A 16149-nucleotide genomic window follows, 5' to 3' on the forward strand; every position below is an offset into this window, starting at 1 on the left:
GCCCTCGGGCTGGCAGTTGCTGTGTGTGTGTGCGCACGCACGCACGCTTGTGGGTGCCCTGAATGAGTGAGTAGGGGTGATGGGTGGTGGGAGCAGTGCACAAATTCTGTTGGTGCTGGTGGCTGGCTCAGAAGGGAGAAAATGGGGTGTAACGAGATCAGATAGCAGGTGGGCCAGGAGCTAAGAATAGGATTGGACACAGGCTCCTGGTGTAGGTGGGGGCATGTTAGTGCCAGCCAGGGAGTAGCCCGCTGGAGCCAGGGAACAGAGCAGGGCCTGGGGTCGTAGGGCCCAGAACGCAGGGTTCCAGGGCAGGGGACAGGGTCCAGCTCAGCTCATAAACAGAGCTGATAGGACGGGACTCAGGGAGAGGCCAAGGGTTGGGACCAAGAGCATTAGCACTGGGCCCAGGAGGTGAACTCTGTGCTCAGAGGAAACCCCCACATAGCCCCATGGCTTTCCTGGTGTCTGGGACCCTGCAGGTGGCCTCGCAGATGGCAGATGCTCGGGATAGCCTGGGAAGAAAGGTAGTCGGAGGCACTCCCTGACCCAGCCCAGCTGGCTCCCAGCTGAGCCCCACCCTGGCCCGACTCTGGCCTTGCCTCCCCAAGGTAAGTACAGTGGGCAGGGTCCAAGGGTGGCCCTGACACTCAGCAGTCCTGAGGTGTCAGCCTCTACACTCGCTGTCCTGGAGGGTGTGTTCCGGACGCTGGGCTTTGAGAGCTGCCAGAGGCGGGAGGCCTTGGTCCAGGTGAGCCCTTGCCTGCCTCTTCCCACCTCCGCCCCCAGTGCCACCTGGGGCCTCCCTGGACTTAGGCCCAGCACTCGCTCTTGCCCTAGGGTTTCCGTGGGGAGCTGGTTAGGTTCCGGGAGCAGCTGGATGCCCACGGGGGCCCTGTGGGCTGTGCTCTAGTGGCCTTGGTGGCCCCCAGCGAGCAGCTGAGGCAGCCCCAGCAGCTGGTCCAGGAGCTGAGCCACTGTGAGGCCCTGTGGGGCTGCCCCAAGTCTTCCTGCTGCTCTCCACTCCCCCCCAGCGGTGAGTGGGCTGGCCAGGGACCCCCAGTTGTGGGGTAGGGCAAAGCGGGTCTGGAGGGTGGGCAGGAGGGCTGAGATCCTCCCTCCAGGCCTGTGTGCTGCTTCCCCACCCAGCTACCCCCAAGCCTGGAGCCTTCCTCACTGGCCTGGGAGAGCTCTGTGGCCACCGTCCTCACTGGTCACTGCTGCAGCTGCTGACCAGGTGAAGGCCCAGAAGGGGCGTCCAGGAGGGGGGCTGTGGCTCTGCTGTGTTGTCCTGAACCCATTACCCCCACCCATTCATTCCACAACATAAGGCCGTGTTGTCTGCAATGGATGTCAGCTTCAAAGCTTCGCCTCCCACCCCCACCCACGCCCGTCCTCACAACCCACTCAGGGTTCCCCACATGTTGCAGTATCTTCTCTGCTCCGTGCCTTTGCCCAGGCTGCTCCCTCTGCTTGGCATCCCTCCCTCTCGACCTAGCCTCACACAGACCCTTCCAGGCGTCAGCCATGCCCTTCACCATCCCTGGGTTGACACTTGTATTCACATCCACCCCTGTTCACACTTACCTGGCAGTGACTGTCTCGTCAGACTGTGGGTCCCTGGGGTCCAGGGTTGGGGATGATTCAGGTCTGGTCCCGAGGCCCAAAGGTCTCAGTGGGCAGTTGGGTGGTCACTGGAGGTGAGAATGGGCCCCAGCTCTGCTCCACAGTTCTCCCCGGCCTCCCCAGGTGGTACCCACCCTGTGAGCCTTCCCAGACAGGCTCTGACCCGCTCTGGGAGCACCCCATCTCTGTGCATGCTGATCCCTGGGCCCCGGGGAGCAGCATGGCTAATGGTGCAGCCACTGTCTACCTGAGGCCATCCGCGTCCTGGGAATCCTGTGACGTTCAGCCTGAAGTAGGACCCCCCTCGGGCCCTCCCTTTCTTTTGTCTGTCTCCTCCTCCCTCCATTCTGGCAGGGTTAGTGTCTGGCAGGGTTAGGGTCTGGTTAGGGTCTCTAACACGCCCCCACCTGTACCAAGCTAGTCCTTACCAAAGAGACTGTGGTAGCCAGGAGCCTGGCCAAGCTGTTCCCTGGAGCCAGGGTCCTGCTCCCCCATAACTGCACCCGCACGGAGCAGCTGCCTGAGGAGTCCTTGGGCCCTAACCCCCACCAGGTCTTCTGCTGGACAGCTGAAGAGTCCTCAGGGGCTACCTACTGCCCAATCTTTGGGAGCTCCTTGAGGGGGGCACTGTGCCTAGGGGACGTGGAGCTCTGCGGGCCTGAGATGAGGGGGACAGGGCTGGGGTCCAACCATGTGGCAGCAGTTTCTTTTTTTTTTTTTTTTTTGACATTTATCATGGTTTATTTTATTTTTTAATACATGTTTGCTTTTTTGTGGCAACAGTTTCGACTGGGAGAGAGGCTCGGGAGACCTGAGGCAGGGAGGTGAGGAGCTGGGAGGTCCTCAGACCACTTTGAATCCACCTTAATCCTGTCTGTAGCCAAAACCCAGCCCCAGCGCTCAGTATGACCTGTCTGGGGCCAGGGCTGCCCTCCTCCTGGCCGTGATCCAGGACCGGCCTGGGGCCCAGCACGATGTGGAGGCGCTGGGGGCCTGTGCCAGGCCCTGGGCTTCGAGACCACCCTGAAGACAGACCCTACAGCCCAGGTGAGGGGAAGCCCAGAACTTCTGGTGGTGCTCTGAGGAAGGGCACCCCCCACCAGGACCCTGGGCACTCTCTCCTTAGCCTCTTACCAATTGTGGGCAGGAAGTGCACCCCCAAGTCTAGCCTCCATCCTCCCTGCTGCATGCATCCAGAACCCACTTCCCTGCCTCTGGAAGCACAATCTCCAGGGACCCTGAAGCCCCCCACACTGGCCATTTCACCTCTCCCTTGCTCAAGGCCCTGTCTGGACCCTCAGGCTTTTCCTGGATGGTTCTCAGGTTCCTTCCCAGACACCTGTCAGCTCACTGCCCTCCCCTCACAGCTCTTAACTTTTTGGTGCAGCTTCTCCAGGGGGGCCAGAGAACCAGCTGCAGGGGGCTGGACCCACGTCACCTCCAATGAGGCCATGCAGCAGGGGGGTTAGAAAAAGAACTTGTGGGACTTCCCTGGTGGTCCAGTGGTTAAGAATCCACCTGCTAATACAGGAGGCATGGGTTTGATACCTGGTCGGGGAACTAGGATCCCACATGCCATGCAGCACTGCCAAAAATTTTTTTTTTTAATATAAGAAAGAAAGAAAGTAAAAGGACTTGCTCCCTGGGTCTCAGGCTGGAAGGAGGTGGGAGGTAGTGTGGCAGAGAGTTAGAGAAACCACCCAGAGAGAGGGCCACCAGATGCTAGGGAGGCCGTGACTGTGGCCCAGGCCTGATCTCATCCCCACCCCCAGGCTTTCCAGGAGGAGATGGCCCATTTCTGGGAGTGGTTGGATGCCTGCAGGGGCCCTGTGAGCTGTGCCCTTGTGGCCCTGATGGCCCATGGGGGGCCTCAGGGGCAGCTACTGGGGGCTGATAGGTGAGAGGTGCAGCCAGAGGTGCTGGTGCAGGAGCTGAGCTGCCGTAGGGCCCTGTGGGGCCGCCCCAAGATCTTCCTGCTTCAGGCTTGCCGTGGGGTGAGCAGGGCCTGGGGCCCACCCTGGAGGCTTGGCCGGGTCCTGCCCTCCAGCCCGCCTCCTGCAGCCCTGGCTCTCCTCACCCAGCCCTCAGCCTCCCAGGACTTGCTGTCCACCTCCTCCAAGAAGCCTGAGTGAGCCCTGCCCTTTCCCCACCTGCTCTCCCAGCCTCTCCTAGGGGTCATGTCCATGAACTTGAGCACTTCACCCTCAGCACCTGTCATTCGGTGCTCTGAATGTTTCCAGCCTGGCAGCCTGCCCAGGAGCTCTGGGGGCTAGAGCCCTGGAAGCACCCCCAGGTGTCTCCTGAGTGAAAGGACCTGACTGTTCCCTCCTTCCCCAGGGCACAGGGACGCTGGCGTGGGACGCACACTCTCCCCTGGTTGTGGCGCTGGCTGCGGGCACCACCAGCCACCCCCTTCCCAGCCGATGTCCTCCACATCTATGCTGATGTGCAAGGTGGGTCTACCTACCTCAGGGAGCCTGGGCTTGGGCGGGGCTGGTGGGGGGAGCTGTCTGGAGAGCACTTCCAGGGCTCTGAGCTGGGATCCTGCTGCCACCTCCTTCCTCTCTTCGCCAAGAAGATGGGAAGGAAAACCTTAAATGGCAAAGGCCTTTGAAAATCGAGTTTCTTCCCCTACTTGAGCCCGAAACAACCCTGGAGACAGGAAGGTGAAATAGCTTTTCCGAGGTCACACAGCTGGTAAGAAGCAGCAGGGCTGAGATTTGAAACTTGATCTGTCTTTCCTGCTCTGTACTCTTTCTACTGCCCTGTGTGCCCTTGAGCAAGACTGGAGGAGACCCTTGGGGCTGGTGGAGTCCCAGGACGCTGGGTAAAAGGCATTGGTCCCTCTTGCAGGCAGCTTCTCCAGGGGCCCCACTCCAGGGAGCCCTAACCAAGCAGACATATTGATGGTCTGTGCAGCCACTAAAGGTAAGGGGTTGGGTCTTCACAAAGCCCATTACACAGGGCTTAGCCTCCTGGCCAGAGATCTGAAGTGGCTTTAGGGGCATCTGGGGCTTAGCTGTTGGGGTGCAGGGGTACCGGCCTCATTGCAGTTAAGCCGTCTTCCTTCCATGTATATTATTTATGATAATAGTAACGATGGTGAGCACATATTGAGGGCTGGCTCTGCTAAGCACTGTACCTGCATCCTTTCCTCTAGGCTGTAAGTTCTATGAGAGCCTCAGGGCTCTGGCCAGTGCCTGGCATGTAGTAGGTTCACAGTAAATGTTTCTTCGATATTGAATCCATTGTATATTCACTACACAAACATTGAGCAACAACTTGATCCAGAAGCGAGAAGTTCCTGCTCCCTGCCCCATTCTCTTGCCTGACTGCTGGGGTCCTGTGTGCTTGCCCCCACTTCCACCAGCAATAGGCCCCTGGGGATTGGAAGGCAGCTGGCAGGGGCCTGAGTGTGACACTCTGGCCCTGGTCCCCTGGCCTGGGCTGTGTAGCCTTTCGGGATGAGAAGGGCTCAGACTTTATCCAGACGCTGGTGGAGGTCCTCAGAGCTGACCCCAGGGGAGACCTCCTGGAGCTGATGACTGAGGTGAGTTGGGGGTGGGGGGTTGCCTGGGGAGAGGAGCTGGATTCATCCTTCTTCTCAGCCCTGGTGTTCTGGTCACCTCCTATTCACCCCATTGCAGAGGGAGGGATACCCCACCCTCAATAGTATGAGATGGTTGAACACACAACACCCGGCCCTGGACAGTGAGACGGACAGCAGTTATTAACCACATATACTCACAGCTGGGGGAGGAGGACACCTCAGGCCATTCAGGCCACTCAGTGTTTCCCTGGGGAGCAGAGGGAACCAGCAGGGGCTGTAGATGCAGACTTTGTAGTAACGCGGTGGGGTACTAGTTTGAATAATTTCACAGGCTGGCAGGGAACTGAAGCCCCTCAGGATGAGAACTGGGGTGGAGTGTGGCTGGTCTGGCTGGTGAGGGAACCAGTGGGATGGGGGGGCCTTCCCTGCTGGGTTGGGGGGTACAGCTGACAAGAGCAGGGGAAACCAACGGGGCCTGTGAGACCAAAAGATGTGAAGGCAACACTTGAAACTTTAGGACTTACAATACACTGGGTGCCAGGCTGGGTGCTGGGGGACCTGGCAGTCCTGGGCACAGGCTGGGTGTGGTCAGCACAGGTCAGTCGGCAGGTGTGCAAGCTAGACGTGCTGGGTAGACGTGCTGGGTCCCGAGTGTGATGAGCGCCGCAAGGCCTGTCTGGAGATCCGCAGGTTGTTGAGGCGCTGGCTCTGCCTGCAGGCCTGACTGAGCCCGCGGCTACCAAGGGGGTGCTGACCGTGGGTGGCCACACACCAACGCCACCCCTGACCCCATCCGCTCCTCGGTTTCCTCATCTAAAAACGGCACGATAGCACGGGAGGCTCAGCGCCATGGAATAAACATGATGATCGTTGTACACGTGAATAGGGCCTGCACGCAGGGAGCTGTGACACTAAGTGGGATAATGTATGCGGAGTGACTGGCACTTCAGAGGCTGGGCCCACCGGGTGAGGAGGGGGAGCAGGGGAGGCGCCAGGGCAGCCTCCGGCTCTAAGAAACCCAACATGGGCTAGGCTGAGCTGGATGTCCTGGGAAAGGGCAGCGCGGGGTCCACACCATCCTCCCAGCACGCGCATCCCACCTGCACACCACGCTGGGGCCACGGACAGGGCCTCTGCCTATACAGCAGTCAGAGTCCAGTCTGGGGCCACAAGACTGGAACAGAGCATGACAGGTTTAGCGGTGCTGTGATAGGGGAAGCAAAGGGGCTGGGGGAGCAGAGGGCAACTCCTGACCCACCGTGGGCCGGGGGCACGTGGGAGAAGAGATCAGGAGCCTCTCGGGACAGGAGGGGCTTGGGCAGCCTCACCCAGGCTCGAACCCTCACTTGGGCTGTGCTCAGTAGTGCTCAGTCGCACAGCTTGGAGCCCCGCTCACACCGAGCCCGAGGGGCGGGGCTCCGTGCCAGTGTGAGCATGCGCATTAGGGTATACTGAGCAGGCGCCCGAGAAAGCTTTATGAGAAAAGCTGCAAAAGATTTAGCGGCAAGGCCGCGTGGCCTAATGGATAAGGCGTCTGATTCCGGATCAGAAGATTGAGGGTTCGAGTCCCTTCGTGGTCGTTGCAAGGGTTCCTTTTTCTACTCAGTAAAATTTTCCCTTTCTCCAGACTGCTCCCTACGCGGGCCTACGATCCTCGGGCTGTGTCAGCCGCTCGACCTCAAGCCACTCGGACATAACTCTGCACCTGCAGCTTCGTAGCTCGGGACGCCTGGGAGACCCCGAGGGCGCTGTGAGGACCTATAGTGCTCAGATCCAGGCGGAATGCTGACTCTGAAGTCCACCGGCCATGAGTGCCGGGAGCCCACACGGGACTGGCTGCATGAATATAGTTGAAAAGACGAGAACTGCGACAGATGAGGGGTTTAACTTTTGCACGGGTAGGTCACCCCCAAGGGGTCAGTGGACAGGGGCATTTAAAAATATAATAGATTATAGTGATGAAGAAGTTTTGGAAATAGATAGTAATGATGCTCGAACAATATTGTAAATGTAACTGATGCCAGTAAATTGTACAGTTAAAAATGGTTAAAATGGGGCTTCCCTGGTGGCGCAGTGGTTGAGAATCCGCCTACCGATGCAGAGCACACGGATTCTTGCCCCGGTCCGCGAAGATCCCACAAGCCGCAGAGCGGCTGGGCCCGTGAGCCATGGCCTCTGAGCCTGTGCTCCGCAACGGGAGAGGCCACAGCGATGAGAGGTCCGCATACCAAAAAAAAAAAAGGTTAAAATTGCAAATTTAACCTTACGCGTATATTTTACCTCAATAAAAAATGTAAAAAGAAATTAATAGATTATTTCGATTTCTTGCAATGAGAGTATACCCTTAAATGATTAGTGTGAATGTATTTTTAAAAATTTAATGTAAAGAATATGCCCAGGATTGAGTCATCATTTTACCTGGAAAAAAAGACTCTACCTGCGGAACCGAGTTCTTACCAAGGGATTCTGGCTAAGCGGAATGACCAAAGTGATGGGACCTCCTCCCACCAGGGAAAACGCTGGGGGAATGGCAGCTGAGCGTGTACCCCTACAGTGGGCACAGGTGACCTTGGGGTCATGAGGAGTGTCACCACTTTATCGTTTCTGTGGTGTCTCAGTGGTTTACTAAGGACTTATAAATAAAAAGAGAAACTTCATTAAGATAAACATTTTTATTATTTTCCCTACTTTTATTGAGATATAATTGACATACAGCACTGTATAAGTTTAAGGTGTACAGCATAATGATTCGACTTACATACATCATGAAATGGTTATCACAGGTTTAGTGACCATCCATCAACCTGTGATGAGAACTCATAGGATTTACTGTCTTAACTCTTAGAATTAACTCTTATAACGTACAGCAATGTTAATTCTCTTTATCACGTTGAACACTACAGCTCTAGTACTTACTTATAACTGGAAGTTTGTACCTTTTGACTACCCTCAACTAATTCCCCCCACGCCTCCCTCCACCCCGCCTCTGGTAGCCACAGTAAGACAAATACTTTAGAGATGGCAAAGAATAACCATCTTCTGGTGGGAAAGTAAACGCTGGGTCCTCTGATACTACAGTTTCACGCTCTACCAACTGAGCTGGCCGGGCAGATACAGAGCCATTACGGAGCATCCTTAGGACAAAGACCTAAGGCCATTGGGCTCTGCTAAAAACTGCACAGACTTGGGACCAGGAAGCACTTTTGGTCTAAGGGGCAACGTAGGGAGGAAGATGAAGATAGGGACCGACACTTTTCCCAAGCGCCCGGCTGTTCCCTCTCTCCCTTCCGCTCCCACATTTTGCATAGCGAACGCCTTTTTGATGTTAATTATCCCAGGACTCGGATTCTCCTAAAAAGACGGGGAAAGGGCTCATCCGGGACTTGATCCGCAGACTTCCTACATCCTAAGCGAGGATCGTACCTCAGCTCCATCCGCGTGTGCGCGATCTCTCCCGAGCCCCAGGCTGCTCGGGAAACGGCGTGATCTAAGAGGATGCACCCGCCGAACACGGACGTCGAGGGGACCAAGGACCCGCCGAGCTGGAGCCGGGAGGCTGTGTGTAATGTGTAGGAACCGCGGGGAGGTGACAGAAAGACTGGTTTAAGACTGTTGCAGAGTGTCTGTCATCAGCCCCGGTGGCCTAATGGATAAGGCATTGGCCTCCTAAGCCAGGGATTGTGGGTTCGAGTCCCACCCGGGGTAGAGGGGGTAGTATTTTGAACTTTCTGCTGGAGGAAAAATGAAATGAAGCCAGCTGTCTACTTACCCTAGTGGGAAATTAAGGGACCCTGGGGTTTAGCCAGATGCCACCCTAAAGCGAAGTTGGGCAAGGCTTACTTTTCTGATAAAGATGTGCGTGTTTTCAGATTTCGTCCATAATAAAGTTTTCTCTTTTTTAAATCCATGCCTTCATCTTCAAGGTAAAAATCTCCCAAACTGCAGGACATGGTGGAGTAAAATCAGAAGCCTCCTTTACCACATGCCCAAAGAGGAGGTGGCCGCTGAGGCTTTGTCATATATACACGTAGTTATCTTTTACTTTTAAAAACCATGGATGGGACTCTTCTGTTCCTCCAGCTCTGGCCTTACTTCTGCTTTCCCAAGCACCTGAGGTCCCATCATCCCTACTCAAACCAGGGACCTCATCTCAGTGCAGCATCTCCCACCATCATATGTGGCCTGCAGAGAACAGCGACCACAGAGCTATCCAAGGCTGCTGGTGCTTCCCTCACCAATGTTTCTCAATGCCTTATTGAAGAGAATGTCCCTGGGGCCCTCTCAGTAGGGTGGTGGGTGTGCTTTTCATATATGATAGACCCATTCCAGCATTTCTGTCTCACAGAGTCTTTGGATTCCTTTCTCTACATGATGCCAGGAACATTCTTGAATCTTAATCTTCTTAAACATAGGCCACCATTGAGTTCCATGCTTAGCCAACCAACTAAGAAAAGTGGCAGAGCCACATTCAGCTGCACAAGATAACACGTTAGATACAGGCTTGCTGGGAACTGCACCCAGAGCAATAATGTCACCAGTTGCAAAAATCATATCCCATCCTCCTTATTCTAACATCCTTGGGTCCATTCCCACACACGTTCCCTAGTTCTCTGCTGGCATAAATGAGCAAAATTTGCAATTCTTTTGGCATATGAATGATTTCCTCTCACGCCAGCCTTTGTCCTTCTCCTACAGCGTGCTGATCTGATTGTAGTTATAGGGCAACCAGTGTTAGGGGGTAACAAGGCTGGCTGGTGTGGGCTTTGAGGAGAACTGTCATCCCCTGTCTCACCTGTCATGCTCCAGGTGAGATTATTATAGGATATTCAAACACAGGAAGGCTACTCTTCTCAGATATCAGAGGACAGGCTGCTTTCACTGGCAAGGGAGGCTCCAAATGACTCAGGGGTTCAAGATTCTCAACTAGGTCTGAGCCTACCTAGATGTCCCCAGGCTTCGGCTCCACTCCTTCATAATCAATGCTGTTTCTTCCACATGAAAGATCTCCCAAGGCTATGAACTCAACTTACATTGTCATTCCGCAACATACTTCATTCGATTATGTGTTTGATTTTCAGCAATGTCAGCCCTGCAGCTATACGATTATTTTATGGCTGCCAGAAAACATCCCTGGATCTCTGAACATGACTTAGGCTGAAAATTTAAAGGCCTGATCTTGTCATTTTCTTTCTTTAAGCAAACAGATGCACCCAGGAGAATCCTTTCCATGCCACAGTCCTTGTAGTCACCTTTACTGCCATAAGAGTCAAGTGCAGCAGCCAAGTGGTCCCCCAGGGCACTTGCTTCAGTCGGCACTTCATCATAATCAACCAGGTGATAGGCGGCTTGATAACGATGCCCTTGCATGCCACGAGTCACCAGTATCCCATTTCCCATTGGCAAGGAGCTCAAGCCCAAATTCATTACCAAACCAGAGTCCACGCAGCAGTCAAAAAACCCATCCGTTTGGGGGGTGGGGGTAATGGGGAGAGGTTGGTACAAGGATACAAGCTTTTAATTATAAGACGAATAAGTTGTGGGGATCTAATGTACAGCATGGTGATTATAGTTAATAATACCGTATTGTAAACTTCAAATTGCTAAGAGTAGATCTTAAGTATTCTCAACACACACGCACACACAGAAGGTAACTTTGTGAAGTGATGGGTGTGTTAATTACCTTGATTGTGGTAATCATTTCACAAGGTATAGATATATCAAATCCTCACGTTATACACCTTCAATATATATGAGTTTTATTTGTCAATTATACCTCAGTAAAGCTGGGGGAGGGTAAGAAAACCTATTTATTATTGTAAGACTAATGAAAACTGGTAACTGTGTAAAAAGCATTGTTAATGAGGCAGTTGAGAAGGCAGAAGGGGAACCGTGAGAAGGCAGCTACCACCCATGGGGCTGGAGGACCACGGGAAGAGGTTGGGATTATTAAAAGTTAGAAGCTTGGAGATAAATTGTGGAGCTTAAAAACCAACCTCTGGAAAAGAGGAGCAGCTCAGCTGAGCTCAGATGAGGGTCCCTTGGGACTGGCGTCCCCAGACGCCTGAGGAGGGGAATCTCAGTCAGCTTACGCAGGTGTCTCTCATGAGCCATGATGAGGGTGGTACTACTGTACTTTTCAAGGTACTGTACTGTAAGATTAAAAATGTTTTCTTTATTTTGTGTTTTTTATGTATTATTTGTGCGAAAAGTATTATAAACCTATTACAGTACAGTACTATATAGCCGTTTGTATTAGTTGGGTACCTAGGTTAACTTTGTTGGACTTAGGAACAAATTGGACTTATGAACGTGCTCTCGGAATGGAACTTGTTCGTATGTAGAGGACTTACTGTGTCACTAAGCGGGGTCTAGAGGGTGAGTTTGAAGGTGAGGTATAAAAGTTTAAATACTGGCCCACGGGTCTATCCTGCTTCCCCCGCTTCCTTACAGATGCCTCCTCAGAGTGTTCCCTTCATGAACTGATTACACAAAAATCCCTGGAAACTTGTCCTAAAGTAGTTGGAAACAGACTCTAACAATGAGACTGTTACCGAACCAAACTTGGGTCTGCTCAGCTTTGTGCAATAAAGCCAATCTACTGACACCGGGGGGTGGTGAAGGAAAGTGCAGCGTTTATTGAAGGCACCGTGCAAGGAGACCAGTAAGCTAGCGCTCAAAAGGCCCAAACTCCCCAGATGGCTTTCAGGGAAAGGTTTTTAAAGACAAGGTGAGGGATGGGGGTTGTGGGGTGTGTGATCAGCTCATGGACATTCTTCTGATTGGTTGGTGGTGAGGTAATCAGGAGTCAACATCATCAACCTTCTGGTTCCAACCGGTCTGGGGTCTACGTGCTTTTGGGCAATCTACAGTTAACTTCTTCCACCTGGTGAGGGTTTCAGGCTCTGCAAAACAGCTCAGAATATTATCTACAGCCCTTGAGGAGGAGCTAAAGGTGCTTGACTTTAATGGCTAAACTACTGTCTTGCTTGACTGTTTTCCTTTCTTTCTGCATTTTCTCACTTCTCTGATTAAATTTATTCTTTGGAACTTGGGGAAGGCCTAGGAGGCTAAAGTTTTCTACAGATGAGAGGCAGGTGGAGGACATGGGGGGATCTGTCCCTGGAAGGCCCCATAGGGTCCTGCTTGGTTACAAGATTCCAAGGTTGAATCACCTTCTGGCTGCTTGGCACCAAGGAGAACATCACTAGTGGTAGGTAGACTTCTGAGAGACCCGGGTATGCTGGAGCCATGCAATTATTAAGCCTTTTGTCCCTGTTGAACTGGGATGGCTGTATGGGAGGGAGCTCACCCCATGTCTCTGGCATTTTGGAGATACGGTGGAAGTATGATCATTGTAAGCATTGTGGAATTGTGTTGATGCATTGAAACAAAAATGTTTCAATGTCTTTAATGCATTGAAACCTGAGAATGACAGGCTCCGCTGGACTAATCACCAATTCAAAGCAGTGTGAACATCAGAGGCTGCTCTGGCAGCACTGAAAGCAACATACGTCTCCTACAGCTGAAGGCGGATAAAGCTGAAGGCCAGGCTCAGGAGCAGGCCTTGAGGCAGACTTGAATTCTCAGCCTCAGCAAATTTCCTGGACCAATGTCAGGGTGCTGATAGGGAAGAAATGGGACCCTCAAACTTGCAATGGGGATATCTGGGTAGCTGCATTGAGAACCTTGAATGCTCAGGGCCATCAAACTTGGAATGGATATATCTGAGTAGCTGCACTGAGAGCCTTGAACTCTCGGGGCCTGCTGTGGGGGCCCAGGCCTCCACCCCCTTGCCTGGAGACTAGGAGGAACCTCGAATGAGGCAGGTATTTTACAAAACATTTGGTCACTTCAGACCTGCTCCAACTTCCCCTCCAGGCCACCATACCAAATACTAGGGTCACATCCCAGCATGACTCAACTGGGAAAGTACTGGGACTGCTTCTGTAGGATCTGGATGACGTGTCAGCAGTGACCTGGAGAGTCTGCTCGGAGTGGATCCTGACGGTCCTGGATCTGGGTGAGGAGAATAAAAAGCTGGAAAAAGGAGAGATTATCATATGGGACACTCTTCCATGACACAGAACTTAACGTCTGGCATGGTTCCTCAAACTGGTTGTGATACTCAGCTGGCATGGCTCTTGGAAGGATGGAAAAAGCAATGGCCTACGTTAAATGAAGTAGAATTGCCAGAAATGCCATGGCAAACTGTGAAGGAAGGAATCAGAAGGGACAGAGATACTGGTGCGCCAGCATGGCTCTAGGGCATGCTGCAATGGAACAAGACCCACCAGCTGACTATGGATCTTGGCAGTGCCTGCAGGAAATGCTATTCACCGAGGCAATAAGACTTGCATGGTTGAGGGGATGCACCAGCATCTCTGAGAAGCTTGGGAGGTACTCTTTTCTGGTCTGGTGCCTACTGGGACATATCCAAAGTAGAAGGTAAGCTTTTGTACCTTGTCTCTCCTATTATTAAGAAGGAAGCCCAGCACTTTTTAAAAAATTGAAGTATAGTTGATTTACAATGTTGTGTTAGTTTCTGCTGTACAGCAAAGTGATTCAGTTATACATACATACATATATATATATACACATTCTTTTAAAAATTCTTTTCCATTATGGTTTATCACAGACTATTGAATATAGTTCCCTGTGCTATACAGTAGGACCTTGTTGTTTATCCAGTCTATATATAATAGTTTGCATTGGCTAACCTCAAACTCCCAATCGATCCCTTCCCTACCCTCCTCCCCCTTGGCAACCACAAGTCTGGAAGGAAGCCCAGCACTTTTTTTTTTTTAATTTTTATTTATTTATTTTGGGTGTGTTGGGTCTTCGATGCTGTGCGCGGGTTTCTCTAGTTGTGGCGAGCGGGGGCTACTCTTCCTTGTGGTGAGAAGGCTTCTCATTTCAGTGGCTTCTCTTGTTGCGGAGCACGGGCTCTAGGGGCTTCGGTAGCTGTCGCACGCGGGCTCAGTAGTTGTCGCACGCGGGCTCAGTAGTTGTGGCTCACGGGCTCTAAAGCGCAGGCTCAGTAGTTGTGGCACACGGGCTTAGTTGCTCCGCGGCATGTGAGATCTTCCCGGACCAGGGCTCGAACCCGTGTCCCCTGCATTGGCAGGCAGATTCTTAACCACTGCGCTACCAGGAAAGTCCCAGCCCAGCACTTTGACAGGACCCTGTGATGGGTAATTTTTTGTGTGAATTTGGCCTGGCTATGGTGCCCAGATGTTTGGTCAAACACCAGTCTAGATGTTGCTGTGAAGTTATTTTTTAGATGTGACTAACATTTAAATCAGTAGAGTTGAGTAAATCAAATTATCTTACCATAATGCGGGTGGGCTTCTCCCAATCAGTTGAAGGTCTTAAGAGAGAAGACTAAGATTACCCCCAAGAGGAAAGAATTTTGCCTTTGACTGCCTTCTGACTCCAGTCTGCAACATGGACTCTTGATGGAATCCCCACCCTGCACATTTCACTTTGGGATCCCCACAATCGTGTGTGTGAGCCAATTTTTACAATCAATCACAATCTCTCCCTCACTTTCTCCTTCCTCTTGCTCTCTTTCTCTCTCTCTCTCTCTCTCAGTTCTCCAGAAAAACAGACTACAACAGAACTCTGATGAATATAGTCTCTCTCTCTTTTGGACGAGTAGGGTGCCCCAATCCAGGCACCAAGAGGGACACAACCTGGCAGTCACCTCCCCACTGCCAAGCCCTCTCTTGCCCCCCGCTGGCCCCCACCTTGGAAACCTGGATACCCAGATGACCCGACATCATAAGAGCCTCAGGGCTGGTGTTGCTAACCCTTCTGGCTCCCCTACCCCACCCCAAGAAAGGAACTCACATTTCCCTCACTGCTGCCTCTTGAGGCGAGGGACACCCAACCTCTACTTGGAGTAGCCCACAATTTCCAACTTTCTTTCTACTTTAGAAAGGGGAGAGGGGCTGGGGACAGGAATAACGGCCAGATGAGGGGCTCCCTTCCCTGCCCCATATCTGTCTCAGGAGGGAGGAAAGCTGCAGCAAATGCAGGTGGGGACACACAGGGTTGGGGGAGGCGAGGGTCCTGGGTGGGGAACACCCCCGGATACACATGGAGCATCACGTAGGTCCCTGCTTAGGGCCAGAGTTAGCTGAAAATCCATTTCCAAGTCTCCTATTGTCGCTCTCGTTCCGCGTGTAGAACTGAGACTGAATGGGTTCGAGTCCTACTTTGGGCGATAATTCTTGGCCTGATAAGCGCTTGCCCCAATCGCGGGAATTTCAAGAAAGTTCTTAGAAAAGGAACCTCTCAGAGGGGGCTCCTGATCCACTCTGTGTGCTGTATCTGGAACTGTGGAGTTTCAACTTTTAAAATCCAAAACGTATATAATAAAATAATAATGAGACAAAAGCAAGTTGCTCCAGTGAGATTCGAGGTTGGCGGCCACATGCCGGCCTCCCTGGACCAGCAACAGATCCTCCTTTGGAAGAGGCTTAGTTTATATGGATCTGGTCACTTCTGTAATATCATCTCTGCTTAGCCTGTGAAGCCAAGCCCTGAGGGCAAAACTTATACCTAACGTGGGGCTCGAACCCGCAACCCTGAGATTAAGAGTCTCATGCTCTACCAACTGAGCTAGCCAGGCAAGGGTAGGAAAAAAATGCTCCTCACAAACTAGTTGGATTTCTTCAGAACTTTACTGTCCTAAAAATGGTTGGGACAAACCCTGGATCCTGTGCACACTGCATCCCGGGCACTGGAGTGCTGAATTCTCGGGTCCTTTCAGCAGAGGACAAGAGCCCCAACAAGTTCCTGTCTGCTGTCCGGCCGTGGGTCTGTGTAGTCCCAGCAGTTCCCGGGAGCTGGAAAGTCGGGGGCAAGGGCACGAGGTTGGGTATCACTAGAGACTAGTAAGGATCGCGGTGTGATCCTCGCTTAGGGTGTGGGAGGTGTTGGGTTCCAATCAGGGACGATTTCTCATCATC

General features: G+C 52.6%; 3 non-coding genes across 3 annotated transcripts; 2 read left to right on the top strand and 1 right to left on the bottom strand.

Annotated features, from left to right (window-relative positions):
* Positions 1–6683: 6683 nt before the first annotated feature.
* On the top strand, positions 6684–6756 carry TRNAR-CCG (transfer RNA arginine (anticodon CCG)). The gene has a single exon. It is a non-coding gene; the product is annotated as a tRNA-Arg (tRNA).
* A 2052-nt stretch (positions 6757–8808) lies between these two features.
* TRNAR-CCU (transfer RNA arginine (anticodon CCU)) lies at positions 8809–8881 on the top strand. The gene has a single exon. It is a non-coding gene; the product is annotated as a tRNA-Arg (tRNA).
* A 6855-nt stretch (positions 8882–15736) lies between these two features.
* TRNAK-CUU (transfer RNA lysine (anticodon CUU)) lies at positions 15737–15809 on the bottom strand. Its single transcript has one exon. It is a non-coding gene; the product is annotated as a tRNA-Lys (tRNA).
* Between the last annotated feature and the right edge of the window lie 340 nt (positions 15810–16149).

Source organism: Physeter macrocephalus, chromosome 14, assembly GCF_002837175.3.
Source record: "Physeter macrocephalus isolate SW-GA chromosome 14, ASM283717v5, whole genome shotgun sequence".
NCBI classification, from domain to species: Eukaryota; Metazoa; Chordata; class Mammalia; order Artiodactyla; family Physeteridae; genus Physeter; species Physeter macrocephalus.